The sequence below is a fragment of the Glycine max genome, chromosome 9 (assembly GCF_000004515.6).
Source record: "Glycine max cultivar Williams 82 chromosome 9, Glycine_max_v4.0, whole genome shotgun sequence".
Lineage (NCBI taxonomy): Eukaryota > Viridiplantae > Streptophyta > Magnoliopsida > Fabales > Fabaceae > Glycine > Glycine max.
Genome location: NC_038245.2, coordinates 45713886 through 45729462, shown reverse-complemented (window position 1 = coordinate 45729462; position 15577 = coordinate 45713886). Strand labels below are relative to the sequence as shown.

Genomic DNA, 15577 nt, shown 5'->3' with positions numbered 1-15577 from the left:
ATTATAATGTTTCCTTTCAATCTACTTTCATAATTTTTTTCTTCTCAATTTGTAGGTTGGAGAGTTGTCAATTAAGGGTGAGCATTACTTAGCCTATCCCACTAATCTGGTAGACTTAAGTTGATTTGGACGGATTCAAATTCAGAAATTATACTTGATGCATTTTTAAGACAGGTTTAGGTTATATTTTAGGTTGCTTCATCCAGATTTAGTATCTTATATTTCTTTAAAGTATGATTTTTTTTCAACCATCATATATTTATAATAATTTTTATTTAATAAATAAAATTTTGTATGTCATGATATTATATTAAAAATAATATATTTTATTTTAAAATATAATTGTAAAATATATTTTATTTTAAGTTTTATACTTGTTTTATTTTACGATTTCACTATAAATAATGTTTATATTGGTATATTATCTTAATAAAGTCTCAATGTCGTTCTAAAGTAATTTTAAATAAGCATGATTTTAAAAGGTCAATATTTAACTGAAATTAAAAATCTGAAAGTAATTTATAAAGCATTTTACAATTGACTTTTCAAAAGAGAAATGCATTTCAAAATTAAATTTCCGAAAGTGTTTCGATTAATATAATTTTTAAGAACGAGCGAGTTCTTAGTTACGATACACCCAGTATTATACTAATAAATTATGATATTACTTACAATCTCAACTTAAGTTTTGATTTTTTTTTTTGAATCAATTATTATAGTGCTTAAAGGAAGTGCACACCAAAATGCACTCTTCAAATCGCAAATTCGTAGTTATTCTACTTGGGACACTACTGCTGCATAGAAAGTACACTAAGGTTTAAATTTGATCACAATATCTCAAAATTATTCCTTGAGAAATTCTATTAAGACAAATTGCATGAACTAAATAACCAACAAACAGTGACATCTGACAAATATTGCAACAGCTTGCAGATCGATCAGAGATAATTGTGGCAACGTGGATTATCCCTCGCCTGGTTCCTGCGACCTTGACCCACTTCATTAGTCATACTTCCCTTCTTATTATTACATGGAGATGGAGGGCGCTGTTTTTCTCCGAGGACTCTCCTACTCGGCAAGGTTCCTTGTTGTTATTGCTTTGGCTGAAAAACTGAACAACAAACAAACAAAGAGAACCACCCAAGTAAGCGACCACCTAGTCTTACCCTTAGAAGCCATTAATTAGTCTTGTGCACACCACAATGTATGTATTGTATGCTGCAGCCCATGGCAGCTTTATATAATCTAAAAATCGGTGGTGGTTTGCTTGCTTTTCATTTTTCAATCACTTTGTTTAATCTAATATTCTTGGCGTGGTGTTTGAGTTGACTGCCTTGTTCTGTCAACTTAACAAATGCAGGCATTTGGGAGTAATTTGATAATCAAATGCAGGGAAATTAATTTGTGTACATTATTCTTGAATGCTTCCGGGTAAAGTAAACTGATCGAGTCAATGGAAAAATTATTACATATATATACTAGAATTATTATAGTTCTAACCAATCATTAGGTTACACTAATTAGGTATTATCAAGTATTTTTAACTCCTTTTCCTAACTTGAAAATCTAAATTGTATGTTGCATGAAGAGTGATTCAGACCATAAATACGTGGTGGTGGTTCAAAATTATGTAATAATTTCTCAAGTCAATGGATGCCATAAATGAAAACCACAATGTTGCCATAAAATATAGTATATAAAACAAGTCCGCATGAAAGCCATGTACGTCGTAAGTCATGTATAATGTATTTTAAGATGTACTTGATTAAATAACATAATATATACCAACTTCATATATGAGTGAAAAGGAAAAGAATTGCATCCACTTAGAAAAAGTCATCAAATTCACTTTGAAAAAGTCAAATTCAAGCCTGATCAGGATTTGTATTGATTATGATTAATAATAATGTATTCAAAGCCATAAAAAAAAGTAAGCAAGAAAAGTTTTGATACGCAAATTCTGAGATTATTACATCAATTTAATCTCTCTTTTTTATTCGTAACATCAATTTAATCTAGGAAAGGGACACAACGACCAGTTAATTCAAGGTGTGTGGTCATACCAATCCAATTCAGTAGTAAAAGATCCTATGATCCATACATAGCTAGCAATAAACAGTAAAAAGCATCACTGATGACTGAACTCCCTACCAGCAAAAATAAAAAAGAAAACTCCTTCCTGTGTATATTCACACATTCCTCCTCAAACCCGCAAAAGTGTTGTTAATTCCCTGCATGCTATCCAACTCCCCTAGGAATAAACTCAGAACCACAGTCAATAGTGTTACAATGAGACCAACTGCTAGAATTTGAGTTGTACCGCCTCTGCCTACAAATTATCTGTTTCAACACAAAAATCAGAATGTCGCCTGCTCTAGTCTTCATATCTTAGTCGAAAGTTGCTCCAAGGCATGCAGTTGGATTTGATAACCAAACTGCTAAGGAATACTTCAAACCTTTATGTCTTACCCTTAACCACTTCCAAGACTGAACCTTTGCTTCTTCCACAATGTCTATCAATTAACTTAATTCACGAATTAAATTATTTTTTACAATATGAAAAGCTAAATCAACTAGCATTTAGTTAGGTTGGGCTAATATGGCTAGAACTGCAAGACAGTCACATTGTCTAAGGCATTATGAACTGCAAACCGAGTCCAATAACAGTGAAAAAATTCCCATTGTATATTGATGTCTTAGCTTGCTGCATATTTTGTGCATTTAGAGAAACTGCCGGCAACTTTTGACATTGAAATGGAAGAAGAAAAAATTTAAATATAGGTATGATATAATAACTGATTGTTTATCTCAAGCCACATGATGCAAGCAACTAACATGAAAGGTGGATGAGAAAGAAATATTTACTTCTTAAAGATAACATACTGCTACATAAACAGTTCTGTAATCTATGGTTCTTAAGTCTATGTAAGCATATTCAGGCTACAGCAACAACAAAGTGTGACCATTCTAGTTGGGCCAAACCTTGTTCAAAATCCATTAATTGGGTTTACAATTGCATTTCGGGTGCTGGCTGTCCAGAGTGTTTCCTACAAGAAATAAGATTCAGACATCAAACTAAAAAATTCTAGAAATACATTGTGCAACAAACAAAATGACACATGCATGATCAAACAATGGAGCCAATATTGAACTTCAATATTCAACCATTACCAGTTGGCGTTGCTCACATTTTACTGTCAACCAAAAAATATGATTCAATCAGATATAACTTTACAGAAGTTCAATAATCAAAGCATCAGGGGCCCAAAGTCTCCAAATATCTCTCCCTTGGTTGAACCAGACATTCACCAAACATATCCTTGAGTTTTTTATGCTGAACCATGAGATCAAGAACTCTATCCTCAAACCTTACTCCACTACTCTTGAGCTTATCACTTTCAGCATTTCTATTTGAGAAAACAAGTTCAGATAACCGGTTCTTTTCTGCTTGTTTACAATACTTTGTGCATTCGGGGGTGCCCTGTGCAAGAAGATGATATGTGAAAACAACCCTCTTTTGTCCAAGTCTATATGCTCGACAAATAGCTTGCCTTTCCACTGAGGGATTCCTAACAACATCAAGAAGCATGACCCTTGAAGCTCCAATTAAGTTAATGCCATCAGAAGATGCTTTTACAGAAGCAAGCAACACCTTTGCTTGGCTATTTGAATCATTGAAACATTGAATGAGGGACTGTTTTTGCTTTTGGTCAAGCTTGCCATACATATACAGCACTTCCGTCCCTACAGACCAGTTGATGGCTGACTCAAGTTGGTCCTTAATTCAGCATAAGGTATCAATGAATTGGCTGAAAACGAGGACTTTCTCATTAACTGCATCACATAGTCTTATAAACTCAATCAAAAATTTGGTTTTGACCCCTCCATAAGGGTTCAATCTAAGCTTTTCCAACTTATCCTTGTGAACAACAGATTCTTCTTTTTTTGACAGAGAGCAGTTGAGGAATAGGGATGGATGGACAGAGACCCAGGCCAACTTGTGTTCAAAGTTCAGTGCAATCTGAGAACATTCAATGCTCTCTAGAGTTTCTTGCTGCAAAATGTCTGGCTTTAAAACCAGCACACAATCTCTCAACCCAGGAAGGTTCTTCTGAAGAATGTTACCTTTGTGAACATGAACAAAGGGATTCATCAGCAATTTTAGCTGGTTTATTTTCTCATCAGCTGTATCTCCAGATGAATCAGGTTCCCAATCCCAGCTCACATCTTTCCTTTCCTGCATTAGTCTACTTTAAAACTTCTTGAGTTCTTGCGGTATGCTGTCAGGAAAGATGGTTTCATTAAGCACAAAATATTTTAAAGTTCCAAAAAATTATTTTGGAAAGGTGTCCCTGAAAGAAGGATTCGCTTCTGAGTTCTACTTTCAGAAAGAACCTTCCAAATATAACTATTTTGATTCCGAGGAGTGTGCCCTTCATCAAGTACTAGCAAACCAGGATAGTCACACAGAACCTTTCCCATTCCACTTTCAATGTACTCCCTTGGCCTTGCACGTTTCTCCTTTTTTTTTTCATCTTGCTATTTTTCTTCTCTTTTTTCCCATCACCTTCAGATGTGGCCCCAGCTAACTTCTCATACAAATTGTAGCTGATTAATAGAATGCTCTTCTCTTTGTACCATGAAAACAACTTCACCATACGTATGGCATCCTTATTCTGCTTTTGATTGCCAGACCAGTCAACTTCATTAATGAGTTTCTCTTCTCTCGATAATTCAGAATTGTTCAAGTTATGGAATGGAATTCCAATGTTCGACTTCCGTAACTCATCTTCCCATGTAAGCAATATGTTGGCAGGAGCAATGATAATAGGTAGACATTTTGGAAACAATTGCAAATATGTCTGAAGAAACACCATGGTCAGCGTTGTCTTTCCTGTTCCAGGAGCATGAGAAACAATGCACCCACCTTGACTACATGGGTCAACCCTCTTCAATTTGGCAAGGTCAGTGGTTCCTGCCAAATTTGTCCAAATAAACTCAAACCCTTCATGTTGATGAGATACAAGCTTTGTTTTATGTCAGGAATAAGGTCCCAAACTGTACCTTCATTGTGAGACCGAACTGCTTCTGAGTCATCACCAGATTCATTAGATCCCCATCAAACTGTGAGGTGTTCCCTCCACCAGATGACACCCTTCTACAACATCTTTCAGAATCCACCTGTATTATGCACAACCCAAACAAGGACACATACATTAGTATGTCCTATCAACCTATTTCATTAAGCATGTCAGTCAAATCAGAACAAAAATAAATTAGAAAAAAAAATTTAAGCTCTAGGGTTCCTACAGCAGTCAATCAATGCTTTGCTTTTTAAATAAGAAACAACAGTTCAATAGATAATAACACATAGAATATCAGCCTTTTTACCTAAGTTCACAAGTGAAAAGATACTAGGACTAAAAGTGGCAATAACAAAGTCTACTTAACATCCTAAACTTAAGGAAATTAGTTTTCTATAAACAAAGTCAAACTGTGCTTACAAATGGTGGCGTGATCTATTTGATTTCAGTGGCAATCCAACCACACCATCTGCAGTATATCCCAATCTCCTCATTAAAAATAGTGTCGTGCTTGCACTGCGAAGCTGGATTTTCTTCATTTTCTCTTGCTTGGTTTGTCCCAATATTATCAACCTACAGATTTGGTTAATGATTTTTCCTCTCGTATAAATAACAATTTGTTTGATAACCATTCATAAAGAATTCAAAAAGAGCTCAGATATTCAAAATCACATTCTGCCACCCTACCACTAGTATCCTTCTTAAACACTACTAGGTTCTTTCTTCATAAAGTTCCAATTCAAAGAATCTGTTTCCCTAGAAGCTAATGGCTGAGTCTGACCCTGACCAACATCATCATCCTTTTCTTCCAACCAATTTGAATCATCTTTAACAGAATCATTCTTGCCCCAAAAGAATTCATTAAATAATTTAAAACATCGGTTTTTTGTTCTAGATGGCATCCTTAGAACTTCATGCAGCTCATCTCTGTCACCAGTTTCATCATCCACCACCCTTGCCTTCTCACATTTATTGCTAATAAAGCCATATTAATGCTTTCTTCTCTTCCTGTCTTTTTTTTATGACAGCTTTAGCTGAATCTCCTATCTTCTCTTGGCTTTTTGGCAAAAGAGAAACACTCCTCCTGCCTGTTCCTTTGACGCGATGATGCTCTTTTCCTTCATGGTCATCAAGATTCTTCTTGATCACAGTTGAATATTCTGTCTTTTTCGGCAATGACACACTTTGATGACCTCTATCTCTTCTCTTCATAGAGCAACCTGAACTTTTCCAGTGCTCCCCAAAGACTTGCGCATCAGCATTGACACTTTCTACTCTCTTTGCTTTATGTGCAGCATTCATTGCTTCCTGCTTATAAATCTCAGATTTACTAGAGGTCGTGCTAGCACAATCAGCACCAATCCACTGCTTTCAGTTTCACTCTCCACCTTTCTCACCCTCTCCTTCACGTCTTGCTGTATCCCCCTCTCTCATCCTCATCAGCATCATCATCATCATCATAAGAAGAATCACTGTCCTCACTGCTCGAGTAGCAATCACTCTCACCATAATCAACCTGAAAATCTTCACCAGTGGTCGCACAATCCTCACCTTCCGTTAAAAACAAAAAAGAATCAATCCATCATCATTTGAGCCACTTTTATCCACGCAATGCTCCTTCTCATCCGGCAAACTTATCCGGTTTTCAGGTACACAAGAATAGTCATCATTGCCAAAGTTTTCAACTTTATCAACAAATACAGGACAGCCTTTACCCTCCTCACGCTTGCTTTCCTTTTGAACCAGAAACCTCTTCTTCTCAGAATGCCTAATGCCCTCTTCAGCCTCACTGTCACTGATTTCAATAGGGTCACCTGCATGCCCTCCCAAACAATCAAAACCTCGTTCAGATACCCTTTCACGCTTCAAAGAAGCTCCAGACACAGATTCAATTTTCCGCTTGCTACGGGTCCTGCATGCAACGGGAACCCCTCCATACATTTCAAACAACAAAAGAATTGAATGTGATAAGTGATGACGTTCGGGTGGGAAGGAGAAAAAGAAAGAAAACGTGGTCAGAAAGTAAACGAGAAGGAGAATTGACTTTCTGAGTAAGAGTTCCTAAACACGCGCGAAGCCGAATGGGTTATGAGTTCGTAACTCGTAAGAACCTGACATGTAACTAAAAAAGGTCAAAAAGTATGAGGATTTCCCAGTACAAGAATACCAATCTTGAAAATTATATTTTCAAAATATTATTTTCTCTTTTCGAAATCAATAACAAATCTATGCAAAATCAGTATACTCTATTATCTTATCACTTTAAATGCCTTACAGCTACACTCTTAAATTAGAACTATAAAACACTACAAAATAGAAAAAGATTAATTATGGGGGTAATGCTCAAGTTATTTCTATTTTCTTATAAAATAATTCTTCCCCTTTTACATGGTGGATGCAGTTCTCTGCCAATGCCAAGGAGTCTCCTACATGGACCTTTTTCATCTGAATACATAGATAGGAACACACAACATTACTTATTTCCATTAATTTCTTCATGTGCATGCAAACACAACGAGAGAGGAGCGGTTCACTTACCTGCTGCATAACCAGCAAGGTTCCTTGCTATTGTTTTGGTTGATGAACTCAACAATAAACAAAGAAAGAGAATCAACCAAATAAGCGAGCACCTCTTACTCTTAGAAGCCAAAGCCATCACAAATGTATGTACTCAACGAAAGCTAATGCTACCTTTATATTCCAAAAGTGCTCCTTGCTTGCTTTTCATCTATTTTGTTTAATTAATTTAATTTTTGCCCGGTGTTTGACTTTTGTTACCAAGTCCTAGTGTAGTGCCTGTCAGTTTATTTTCCTCTGTCAATCAGCTGGGAAATGTGGGTACAATATTATTCTTGGTTGCTAGCTTCCGCGTCGAAACTGAGTCAATGGTTGCCATATATATAAATGAGAAGCACAATAACGTTGTCAATTTAAATAGCTAGCCATTGTTTGTTATATATATAGAGAGAGAGAGAGATTAAAAAATGATTTAGTCTACTGTACGCGGGTATTGAAAGTTGAAACTTTCTTGGTGAAAAGAAAAAGAATTGAATCCACCAGTTCTTCCATTTTGAAATAGTCAATTTCCAGCCTACTTAGCGTTTGCATTGATTAATAAATAAGTTATACGGAAACATTAGTTTTTTTCTCTGTTCCTCACAACTATCCTTTTAAAAAGTGATTTTATCCGAGGCACCTAAGTAAATTAAATATCATTTAGTGATGTATAAGAGACTTTATGTTTACTAAATTCAGAATCGTTCTCTCTACCAGATTAGTTTCCAAACCGTCCGTTTGCTTTCCCCAAAAAAAAGTCCGTTTGATTAGCTGATTTTATTTGCCAATAGCTGATTTAAAAAGTCCGTTAGATAACAATGAATACGGGAGATATGAGAGGAGAGAAAGAAAATAGAGAGGAAAAAAAAAGGGAAATGTGGTGAATTGTTTAGTAGGATAAAAATAGGAAAGGAGGGAAATAAAAAAAAGTGAATTCATACTCATTGATCTAGAAAATTTTAATTGTGAGGCAGTACTCACATATATAAATTAGTGGGAGCAAAATTCATATTATAACTTATCTTTTTAACTAAATTTTAAATTATAGAGTTTAATACTTATATATTTTAAATTATCATTTAATTATAAATTATCATTTGAATTATTTTAAAAATCTCTTATCATAAATAATTAGTTATGATTGAATGATTTTTTTACACTATTAGTATATAATTTTTTTTCTAAATTATAATTTATTCTCAAGGGTAAATATTGGGAATCATTTTTCGTCACAGCCACACCAGTCTCACCAAAGGTGATTTGCATAAAGTTTTCTTTTATATTTTTCCAATTATTTTAACCAATATTTCTTTCAAAGAAAAAAGAAAAGAAAGAAAAGAAGGTCGTGTGATTCGTGCATGCGTATATCCTTCTAGCCCTTTTTTTAACCCATATATCCTTAATCCTAGCGCTGTTGGATATAAAATAGTCCCATGCGGCTGGTTCCATATTTAATTTATTATTAATGTTTAAAACATTTTTTAATTGGGGCTTGTTGGAATGGCTCGACTAATTAAAACTACGTACTTTTACTTGTATTCATAATAGCTAACTGACCATTAACATACTGTTACAACAGTTTAATTACAACTTTGATACACCCTAAGTGAAAGAGAAAACATCAGGATATAACTTCACTTAATCAATAATTAAGGAGCTAAATCTTCTATCTTCTATAGATTCTCTAAAACTTAACCGGCTGGGACAGAGAAACTAAACCTTAAGTAACCTATATATTATCACATCGATCTGAAGAGATATACAGTAACTGATGTGCTGCATCTGCATCTGCATGTTACAACTAATAATTGCCCCCCCGTGGAAGGTCTCGTGATACAATTCTTACTTCTGCACAGGAGCAAACAGATATTTCAATTTCTAATTGAATTCAATGTATTAAAACACATATATACTTAATGCTATCTATCTCCTTAATTAAACTCTCCAACTTAATTGCTTTCAACAGAATAAAAATCGAATGAAGTTTGAAACTGATATTCAAGAAATCTAACTAATTAATTAATAATTCTTGCAACAAGGGACTGAAATGATGATAGCAGGAAAAGGGTTTCAGCTTACGAGAGTTTGGTGTCTGAGGCAGATCAGCTTGAGGCTTATCAGTCCTCCAAACGAAACGCTTTGCCATTTTGCCAAAGTTCAGTGAAAGAAAAAAATCAAAACATGAAACCATCGTAATTACCAAGATGATAGTTCTGTATGCTTTAATTGTACCTTGAAACTTGCTTCTAGCAGTGTGTATTTATAATTGATCATGCTCAACTATTGTCCAACCCTGGTCAACTTGCGGTTTCCTCAAATGGGTTTTGCTTATAGTAATATAATAAATGAACGATTCTACTTACATTTGAACTAGTCTTTTCTGTTCTCTGCCTTTTTTATTTTTTTTACATCACTTCTGTATAACTTTTTTAACAATTTTATTTATCATTAATTTTGTTAACAGTTAAAAGAGAGTTAAGAAGAGAAGAGAAAATAAATAATAGTATAATGGAAAGAAAGAAATAAAAAAAAATCTCTCTTTTTGTTTAAGGAGTACTGCATATGTAGCCATTTTTAATGAAAGACAATAAAAAAAAGCATTTACAAGTATGATGAAATTAGCTTTCTTAATGAGAATTCATTTTTATGCACAAGATTTAAACTATTATCTTTTACTTTTCAAACATTTTGGAAAAAAAATATTATAATAAATTAAGATGCAGAAAATTCAAAGTAAAATCTCTTTTTCAAACATTTTGAGCGTTAAAAATTGAGTAAAAGTTTAAATTAGGATACAAAACAAAAATGTGATAAATTGCTTATTGGCTCATAAATATATAATAGTATATCTTGTCACAAAAGTTGTGCTGCATCTCGTGTGAGGAATATGTATGTACGTGCGGACTTCTCTTTCTCTTGTAACAGACGTGAACAAACCCCCCAATGTCAGTGTAGACTTTCTACTCAGCTGCATATTGACATGGAGTATATATATGTTGACTCAGTATTCATTTCAGTTGCATTATTATTTTATATACGCGGTTCAAATGTTGAACCGATTTTCTTTTTGTTGATATCATTCAAGAAAAAGTCCTCGTCGTTTTGCTGAATACCACGATTTTTGCATTCAGGTTTTGGGGTACTCGTCTGAACACAGAATCCCTCGGTTTGAGAAAAATAATTTGATAATTTTCCATATTCAAATGATATATATATATATATATATATATATGTAGGCATGACACGTGTGGACAAATATAATATGCTTGTACGACCAAAACAACGTTTATTCTGGTTCTCCCTTCAGATGTTTATGCACGAATGACAACTTCGTTTGTCTTAAATATTAAAAAACTATTAATAATTATATAAACTATTGTAGCAAACTAATTTTCTTTAACTAAAATATTACAAATTAATTAATTTTGTGTAATATAAAAATATATATATATATTTTGAAAAAATAAGTAATGCATTCTTAATTTTTAAAATAAAAACCTTTTTCAAAAAATTGTAATCATAAAAGTGATAGATGATGTAATACGGAAAAAGTAATACACTAATATCCAAAGAAGGGATTTTTGAAGTCAAAGAACGGTTTCTTCTGTTTTGATTAATGTACGTATACAATGCACAACAGCACAAGCAAACACCCACTTAATATGTGGAATTAAAGTGTTGATAGAGGGTGTTGATGTAACAAGGGGTATAGCTGACTTGTTAATGAGTATGCGTGAGTATTGTACATTTTGTGGTATCATATTCAAAAAAAAAAATTATGGATAAAAAAATATTGATGTGTATTCCATTTTTTAATTATTAAATTTTGATTCATATATTTTTTAAATTAAACTATGAAAAATTGATTCCCACATTTACTTAATATCTAATCTTTTGAAAAAGCATAAAATTAATAATTTCAAAGCTTAAACGCATGAACAAATGAGTGTGAACAAATAATAGAACTATTATACCAAGTAGTACATCTTGTATAAGTATGACAAAATTATTGCATATATAATTTTTAAGGAAATTTTGGAGTGCAAACACCTTTATAATGTTGTTTTTGTATAACATTTTTCAATTAATAATATTTTTTTGCAAAGACAATAATTATCTTTTATGATAGGATATTACGTTCGAGTTGAGTATATGAACATTGGACAATTTCTTCAAATATTTAAAGCAATCATATATTCATCTTTAGGGGGAAAAAATGAAATATTATATACTTATAACTCAAACTCAATATCATTGTATTAAGTGGAACCAACCTTATGTTATTTTATCAACACACTCAAAATGGTAATATCAAATTATAATGCTATATTTGCACAAATTTCAAGTAGTGTTAACTTATAAATCCGTGGTACTAATAATAAAGATACTACCAAATACCAATAGTTTTATGCTATTAATTAATATTCTTTAAACATTTATTAAAAGTTCCATGTTCTGTGATAAAATCATGCTTAAATAGATTTTTTTTATTTTACTCAATTTATAATTTTGGTCCATTCATTTAAAATAAAGGTGTTTAATTCTTATTTTAGAAAATTTATAAATTTGATCAAATTCTCAATTTTTCTATGTTTTATTTTTTTATTTAGGTTTAATTGAGCCCTAGAAGGCTAGAACTAATATATTTATTTAAAATACTATCAAAAAATTATTTAATCAATTAAAGTATAAGAGAAAAAATAAATATAGACAAAATTAAAAATTAGATCAAAATTATGAATTATCTAAAATAAAAAATTAAATATCTGTATTTTAAAATATAAGGCTCAAAATTGAAAATTTAACAAAATAAAGAAAGCAAAGTTTTTTTTTCAGAGAAAATTCTATTTAAACCTTAAAAATAACATTCTCAAAAAAAATCTTACTGAGCGCTAAAAAAAATTCTAAAGGGCTTGTGAGTGTGTATTCTTCAGATTCGGATGGGGACTCAAGTTGTAAGGAATTTGATAGCCCTTATCAAAAGATGATAATTACTTGTTGCACTTTTATTGTTGCTCCATGCACCTTTTTAACCTTTTAGAATACTTATTCCAGAATGTAAAATTACACCTCGGAATAACATTTTTCTAATGTAAATTTTTATTAATTTTAATTTTTTATTGATTTATTTTGTTTTTAGGACAACTCAGATTTTATTCAATGAGAACATTAAGAATGTGTTTGGTTTAGAGGAAACAAATGAGGTAGATGAAAATAGAATAAGGATAATTTAAAAAATGAGAAATAAAACTATATGTTGTGTTGTTTAATTTAAGAGAAATAAGTGAGAGATAATATTTTTTTTTGTCAAAAAATGATTTTTTTTATAACGAGGTAAGATAAAAAAATTTAAGCTATGAACGTACCACTTATAATTTTACTCTTTTGTATCAATCTCCATCGGTCATTTTCATCTTCGGTTTTTTATTTCTGTCAACACATCCCAACACAGCCTAAATGTGACCCAACAAGAAACAATTAAAAACAGAATTTCCAAAAACTTAAAATAAGGAGTTGTAGTTTTCTTAGTCTTGCCTTTCTTCAAACTTCTAACTCCGACGTTCATCCGTGTTTTTTGTTTTTTTTTTCTTCTGATAAAACGTTCGTCCGGGTTTAATGCCACTCTTATTTGATTAAATTTTATTAATTTTCTCTAAATTATTAGTTAAATTAACACGAAAGAAAGAAATTTTCGATAAAAGAAAAACATTTATTTATATATGAATGACAATGAACGTATATATACAAGAGTATTTAATAGTTATTATTTGATATTAAGGTAATTTTGTAAAATAAGTAAGAACTAAATAGAAATAGGATTATAATAGAAAAATAATAATTAATTTCATCATACAATTTTTAAATCGTGGAAAAATCAAATAAAATCTAAAATTATTTAATGCCTTACCATCAATTTCTTAAATTAATCATTGGCATGCATTGTTTTTCCAAAAAAATAAATCAACAACATTTATATTAGAAAAAAATATTCGCATGTCATTATTAAATTTGAGAATTTAAAGATTTTTTTTTTTTAAAAAAAAGAGAGAATAAAATTTAAAGATAAGACTATGTTTGACAAAACTAGCTCCAGGTTAGCTGAAGATTAAAAAGCTGGTAGTTAGAAGCTAAAAAACTAGTTTTATTAAACTAAAGGTGTTTAGTAAAACTAATCATTGAAGTAAATTGAAAAATGTAAAAAATGACAAAAAAATAAATAAAATCATGATTTATTTTTATAAAAAAGGTAACAAGAAAAATAAAGAAATATATTTATCATAAAAGTGGAATAAAATATAAAAAATTAGAAGCTACTAAGGTTATATTCGGCAAGACATTACAGTTAGTTTATAATTTTTTTTACTAGTTGAAAAATTTATTTGACTATTTGATAAGTAATTTCTTTTCAACAACTAGTTTTATTGAATATTTTTAATTTAATAAGTTAGTTTTTCAGTTTTCGGCTATTAGTTAGTTTTTTACGTTCCAACTAACTTTTCAACTAGTTTTTAAATTAATTTTGTTGAACATAACCTAAAAACTTGTTTATCAAATAGTCAAATAAGTTTTTCAATTAGTAAAAAAAACTAAAAACTAACTTAAATATCTTGCCAAATATAGTAAAAATATGCGCAACTTTATTAGTTTATCCTTTTATATGTTCAAAAAATATATACACCCTAGTATTTTGAAAATATTAAATGCCACAGGATTATTTATCATTGGGTTAAAGATGATTTGGATGCCAGAAAACAATTGTTGTGGTGGATGTTAAAAGAGAGAGAAGTTGAATTTTAAAGTCTAAACTCTAAACATATCTTTCAGTTAATGTAATCATATTTGAATCACTTAGGATTATTATAGACGACAAAAAAAATTCTAAATATTTAACGTAATTATTGAACTCCATATATATTTAGAATTTAAAATTGAAATCACTGATTAAACAATAAGTCATTGGTCTGAGAAGTACTAAATTGAGTCTCTTTAAGTAAAGCTTCATATTTGAGTCTTGTGAATTAAAAAAAAAGAAGTTGTTGGACAAGGAGAATCCAACTAAAGATGATGAGCCAAATTTTTTTATGGAGTTTAGTCATTCAATAACATGATTAAAAAAAAGATAGAAGAATATCACTCATCAATTACTCATTGATTCGCGTGGTTGGTTATAAAAGAAAAGTAAATTAAGACTAAAATATAAAAATTAGACTGGCTTAGTTGATCATTGGTTCAATCGGGACCCGAAAATGCAAACAACTCAATTTAGTCGAATTTGGTAAAACATAGTCACCGACCGTGTTGGCCTCATTAAGAATTTTATTTTTTCTACAATTTTTATAACATATTAAATTATTAAATAGTTAATTATTGAATAATATATAATATATTATAATAATATTATTTTTTTATCTTGCTAACAATATATAATAACTAATTATTATCATATTGATGATGATATAATTTAATAATTATATGTTTTATATATTTTATCCGGACTTGTTCATGCTCATATAATAATTTTTATATTTAATCTTATAAAATAAGAGTTTTTCTTAATTATCTAATGATAATATTCATAATTTTAACGTGGGTTGTACATTTTTTTGATATTTTAATACCTACAAATTAATTAATAATAATAAATAATTATATAATATTTATAGTTTAATTATGATAATAAATTTAATTTTAAAATATAAAAATATGAATGCATCATATTTTATTAAAAATATTAAATATATATCTATATCTATATATATATATATATATATATATATATATATATTGAATCAATCGGTCGATAACAGAATTGATTTTCATAACACCGATTAAAACCAATGATAAATCAAAACATTTTGTAACTTTTATGAAATAACACTGGCCTATAATTTCATTTGACTATGACCATTTCTTTTTCAAAATGACATTGAAAAATG

The 15577-nt window shown here is 30.7% G+C and overlaps 2 long non-coding RNA genes across 2 annotated transcripts; both read right to left on the bottom strand.

Annotated features, from left to right (window-relative positions):
• Positions 1-1902: 1902 nt before the first annotated feature.
• Positions 1903-8594, bottom strand: LOC106794452 (uncharacterized). The gene is made up of 3 exons (XR_005886419.1): positions 5505-8594; positions 5065-5181; positions 1903-4975 (listed from the first exon to the last, which is right to left on the bottom strand). It is a non-coding gene; the product is annotated as an uncharacterized lncRNA (long non-coding RNA).
• Positions 8595-9150: 556 nt separating this feature from the next.
• LOC106794514 (uncharacterized) lies at positions 9151-9912 on the bottom strand. Its single transcript, XR_001382548.3, has 2 exons — positions 9720-9912; positions 9151-9488 (listed from the first exon to the last, which is right to left on the bottom strand). It is a non-coding gene; the product is annotated as an uncharacterized lncRNA (long non-coding RNA).
• Positions 9913-15577: the final 5665 nt, after the last annotated feature.